This window comes from Callospermophilus lateralis, chromosome 4, assembly GCF_048772815.1.
Source record: "Callospermophilus lateralis isolate mCalLat2 chromosome 4, mCalLat2.hap1, whole genome shotgun sequence".
In the NCBI taxonomy this organism is placed as follows: domain Eukaryota; kingdom Metazoa; phylum Chordata; class Mammalia; order Rodentia; family Sciuridae; genus Callospermophilus; species Callospermophilus lateralis.
This window is the reverse complement of record NC_135308.1, coordinates 10,920,104-10,926,103: the sequence shown is the minus strand read 5'-3', so window position 1 is coordinate 10,926,103 and position 6,000 is coordinate 10,920,104.

The window sequence follows — 6,000 nt, the reverse complement described above, 5'->3', positions numbered from 1 at the left end:
CCTACAGTAACAGGGAGAGAGGGACAGGAGGTGGGATCAGAACCCAAGCCTGTAGCCTCTGTTGTGCCGCTCCACAGCCCAGAGGATGGGGGGGTTAGCATTGCCACGTTCTCCGTGATTAGCACTATTCTTGGCAACCAGCCTCATAAAGATTGAATGACCATAATATTTCAATTGTACGTAGCCCCAGTCTGTGAGCCACTTGAGTTCCATGCAGCTATTTGACTCTTGTTGAGGCCAGAAATGGTGAATATTTGGATTTGAGGCTCGAAGTCACTTTGGGTCCATTCTTGTCTTAAAAACAATTTTTCATGGGTTCAAACTCTTGGACTTAGAAAAATCTGGAACTGAAAACAATGCTTGCGTTGTCCTCAAAAGTCAGAGCCATGACACACCAGATGTTCTAGTCGATGATAAAAAAAAAAAAAAAGTCATTAACTTTTAATGGGAGAAAACACAGACTGATGTGAGGACACATTGTTTATTCTTTTGTATCAGCACTTATTGAATAAACGGCGAGTGCAGCTTCTCCTGTGCACGCAACTCCCTTCCAAGCACACAGTGTACTTAGGAACTACTTCCGGGGATGGCATCCATTGTTCCACCCTGATTGTCACTGAACCAAAGGGTACCCAAGGTCAAACAGAGGTCCCACAAACCAACTTGAGCAAATCCTGGGCCCCGGCTGCTCCCTGTCTTGGCACCTGTCCGATAAGTGGCCATGGCCCCTTCAGAGGAAGATGTTCCTTGACTCAAAGGCAGGACCAGGGCTGAAACTCTGCATCTTTGAAGATGACGAACCAGTGAGGCCTGAGTGGCACTGATCATTCCATTCTGTGCTGGCAAGGGGAGAGCTGGGGACCCATTAGAGTCCGTGAGACTCCGGACGCCGTGTGGAAGACACTGCTGTGGGATTGGCTGAGCACCACACGTAGGGATTCCGCATGCTCATTCAACTGTTTGTTTTTTATGGAGTGCCTATTCATGCCAAGTCCTATTCTCATGATCTGGGACCACAGCAGTGAATTAAGAGGCTCCCCCGCCACACACTCCCAAATTCAGCCCTCATTGAAATGACGTTCTCCAAAGTACAGACATTTTTTTTCTCTTAATCCTAATAACTCTGTGTGTGTGTGTATGGATGGATGGATGTAGTTGTGACAGGCACACGCACATATACACATAATGTACTTGTTTTGCATTTAAAAGACGAAGAATCAATGCAGTCATTCATTAAAGATTACATAGCCAAGAATGGTAGAACTTGAATTTAAATCCAGATCTAGGAATCCTAGCTATTTTCATCCTTCCACACTGGATTCTGTCCATAAAATATGTAAAGAATTAGGGATCTATTGTAGGGGAATAACCAAGAACCACCTCCTACTACCTGGGCTATGATGGTTCATGCACCATTTTAACAGATTTCTTAGAATCAGGCAATGGATTCTTTTTTACTTGCTCTTCATTGGACCAAATTCCATTAGGACAATCTCTTTTGTTTGTTGTTTTGGGAGCTGCTAATATCTTTTTTTTTTTAATATTCATTTTTTTAGTTGGACACAATACCTTCATTTTATTTATTTATCTTTATGTGATGCTGAGGATTGAACCCAGGACCTTGCACGCGCGAGGCGAGCGCTCTACCGCTGAGCCACAACCCCGCCCCATGTATCTTATTTCTTGTATTTGGCAGAATCCAATAGAGAGGGTGGGGAATGCAGCCACTGCACCGGACCCAGAGCTGGTTATCTATAAGGTCAAAAGTGAGTTGGTGAGTGGTGGTAGAATAGAGAGGCCCACAGAACTGTGGATCTAGCTGCTTTTCTTGAATTACTGCCGTGCACTGCAGAGTGCATGAAGCTATCCAGACCAAAAAGCCATCATAAGACCCTTTCTGCCAATTCCCTCTCGAATCACTCAAGGAAATGAAGAAATGAGAAAGAAGGGCATGAGCTTCATCTTGATGAAACCAGGAAACAAGTTGCCAATCCAATGCAGGTGAAAGGGCTGGTAAGGGCAGTGGGAAGCAGATGGGCGTGTGGGAAGGCTGAGATGGACACAGCAGCCAAGTTGCTGGGACGCCAGGGGCCACCCTGAGGGACAGCCCGGGACTCTCATTGGAAACACGTGGAACGAGCACGCAGTCTGCCTGCAGCCACGTCTCTGGACCCCATTTGGCAGAGGGAAGAAGCGCAGTCACAGAGCTGATTGAGGGCATGACCCAAGAAGGCCGCACAGGTAGGAAGCGGTGAGCGGATGAGGAAGAGCTGTCACCATGAGCCGCTGCACAGACGCTGGTCTGTTTTTCCAAAGAGGCGAAATCTAGAAGAAGTCTCTCCCTCTCTCACACACCTACACGTACACACATACCACTGAAATAAGAATTTCTGCTAAGCTGGAACATCACCTAGACCCTCCCCTCTTGTGTTCCTGGACAATAGCTGGTTCAACTAAAGAAAGAAATTGAAGAGGACCTTAGAAGATGGAAAGATCTCCCGTGTTCTTAGACAGGCAGAGTTAATATTATCAAAGTGGCCATACAACCACAATCACTGTAAGGATTTGATGCAATTCCTATTGAAATTCCAATGACGCTCTTCATAGAAAGAGAAAAGGCAGTCATGAAATTAATTTGGAAAAATAAGAGGCCCAGAATAGCCAAAGCAATCCTTAGCCATAAAAGTGACGCAGAAGGCATCACTATACCAGACCTTAACTGTACTGCAGAGCTATAGTAACAAAAATGACATGGAATTGGCACCAAAATAGACACATAGACCGTGGTACAGAATAGAAGACACAGAGGCCAACCCACATAAATACAGTTATCTCCTTCTAGACAAAGGCACCATAAACATACATTGGAGAAAAGACAGCCTCTTCAACAAATGGTGCTGGGAAAACTGGAAATCCATATGTAACACAATGAAATTAGACCCCTATCTCTCACCCTGCACAAACTCAACTCAAAGTGGATCAAGGATCTAGGAATTAAACCAGAGACTCTGCACCTACCAGAAGAAAAAGTAGGCCCTAATCTACATGACGTCGGCTTAGGAACAACATCCCTCATCTAAAGTGCAAGAAGTAAAATCAAGAATCTCTCAGTGGAATGGTATCAACTAAAAATCTTCCTCACAGCAAAGGAAACAATCAAGAACATGAAGAGAGAGCCTACAGAAGGGGAGCAAATCTTTGCCACCTGCAGCTCACATAGAGCATTAATCCCCAGGATATATAAAGAATTCAAAAAACTTAACACCAAAAAGACAAATAACACAATCAATAAATGTGCAAAGGAACTTAACAGGCACTTCACAGAAGAAGAAATATGATCGGTCAACCAATATGTGAAAAAAATATTTGACATCTCTAGCAATTAGAGAAATGCAAATTAAAACTACACTGAGATTTTTATCTCACTCTGTCAGAATGGCAAAGGTATACTCACATATTGCTGGTAGGACTGCAAATTGGTGTAATCACTCTGGAAAGCAGTATGGATATTCCTCAGGAAACTTGGAATGGAACCACCATTTGACTCAGTTATCCCACTCCTCAGGACTTAAAATCAGCATATTATAGTGATGTGGCCACATCAATGTTCTTAGCAGCTCAATTCACAATAGTTAAGCTATGGAACCAAACTAGGTGCCATTCAACAGATGAGAGGATAAAGAAAATTTTATACACACACACACACACACACACACACACACACACCAATGGAATGTTACTCAGCCATAAAGAAGAATGAAATTATGACATTTACCAGTGAATGGATGGAACTGGAAATTATCATGCTAAATGAAATAAGCCGATCCCCTAAAACCAAAGGCTGAATGTTCTCTCTGATATGCAGATGCTAATAAGGGTGTGAGAGGGAAGGACGGAAGTTCATTGGTTTAGACAAAGGAGAGTGAGGGGAAGAGGGGGAATTGGAATAGGAGAGACAGTAGAATGAATGGGACATCGCTTTTCTATGCTCATCTATGAATATGTGATCAGTGAAACTCCACATCATGTATAACCACAAGAATGGGATCCCAGTTAGAATAAGTAATACTCCATGTATGTACAGTATGTTTACAGCTATTCTATTTTTTTAAATTATTTTTTATTTGTTCTTTTAGTTTTACATGACAGTAGAGGGTACATAGTGTACCCAAGAGTGGAGCGCTCCCTTGCATGCGTGGGGCGCTGGGTTCCATCCTCAGCACAACATGAACAAATAAAAGAAAGGTTTTGTCTCCATCTACAGCTAAAAGTTTTTTAAAAAGCAGCACTTAGGAGATGTGGTAGATGCCAACAGGGGACAGGAACCACCAGAGCCCCTCCCAAGAACCAGAATGAAGGACCAGAGGGTGTATTTTGATGTTATGATTAAGGAAAACTTTCCAGAAATGGAAAAAAAAAAGACTTTGATCTGAATGGTGAAAGGGAAAGTTGTATCCCAGGGTCAATGGAGGGGAGGGGATGGGGCGACAGAGAACAATCAACACCGAGCAATGTCCAGGGGAGATTACTGTGCTTCCAATGCAGAGAAGAGTCCTTTGGGCCAGCAGATAAGAAAGAAGCACATCACGTGTGAGCAGAGTGACCCTGGGAGAGTCCCAGCGGACATAACAATTTACTGTATCCTTCTTCACTCTCAAAGCCAGCACGATTTGTACAATAAATTCTAGGATGGCTTTAGGTATATAAGAGGAATACTAGAAGGGAGGGGGGAAGGTGGGGCATGGCTTCAGACGTCTCCATAGCAACACGAATACTAGGTGATAGCAAAAAGTACAAACCAAACCAACCACACTCCTAGGAATTCCTCAAAGCAAGTGTAAGCCCAGAAATTCTACACTCAGCCAAACAGATATTGAAATAGAAATAGAGCAATTAGCTGGGTGTAGTCCCCACACACCTGTAATACACCAGGGATTCCGGAGGCTGAGGCCTGAGGATCTCATATTGGAGGCCAGCCTGGGCACTTCGCTCGTGAGACCCCGTGTCCACAGAAAGCCTAAAAGGGGCTGGGGATGTAGCTCAGTGGTACATCCAGGATGTGCAGCCCCTGGGTTCAGTCCCTAATATTAAAAAAAAAAGTGAGAGTATGCAATCAATTTTTATACGCATAAGCCAAGGAATATAATTCTCCTTAATCCTATTTGAAAAACTAATGAGAAATAATCTCTTCATATAACCAAGAAAGGAACCGACAAATGGTAGCAGGTTTGTCCCAATTTAAAGTCATTGTGTACTTCATTCCCTATCAGCCTGGTCTCCTTTGTGCTTGTGGCTTGGGTTCAGGATATCACAAAATCTATCTAATCTATAAATCGGGAGTGATTCTAGATGTGGTCCTCCTGCCTCAGCCTCCCGAGTCCCTGGGATTACAGGCGTGTGCCACCACACACAGCCCAGAAGGTCTGTTCAATCCTCCTTCTACTTCCCATCTCTGTGGCCCAGCCATAATTCAGGAAGGAGACATTCCTTTCAAGGCTATTGCAATAGTCCCCTAAGGGCAGGAGAAATTGGTGTGACAGCTGAGCTGACCAGTCAGAAGCCATTCATCCCAGTGGTTCAGCACACGGGCGAATCCACTTTCCATCCCTGCCTCCATACCCACCACCTCCAGTCCATGACCCACACTGGAGCTCCTGTGATTCTTCTCCAGGACCAAGTTGACAGTGTCACTCCTGGACCTGAGTACCTTTAGTAGCCTTCCGTTATCTGCAGAGCAGTCCTATGGAGAAAGTCTAGACTTCCTGGCCTGGTGAACCAGGTGCTTTGGAACTTAGTCTCCATTAATTCTGGAAGTTCTGAGTCTCAGCACCTTCACATGAACGCCCCACAGCCACTCAGAACCTCTTGGTGCCGGTGCATGTACCGTAAGCCCTTTGAGATTCAAGTGGGTGGTTGACAAGTTATCTGGAACTGGAGTGGCCAGATGGACTCCTTCCTAAGAGGCTCAGTTCTGGTTCTGGAGTTAGCTCTCAGCAAGGG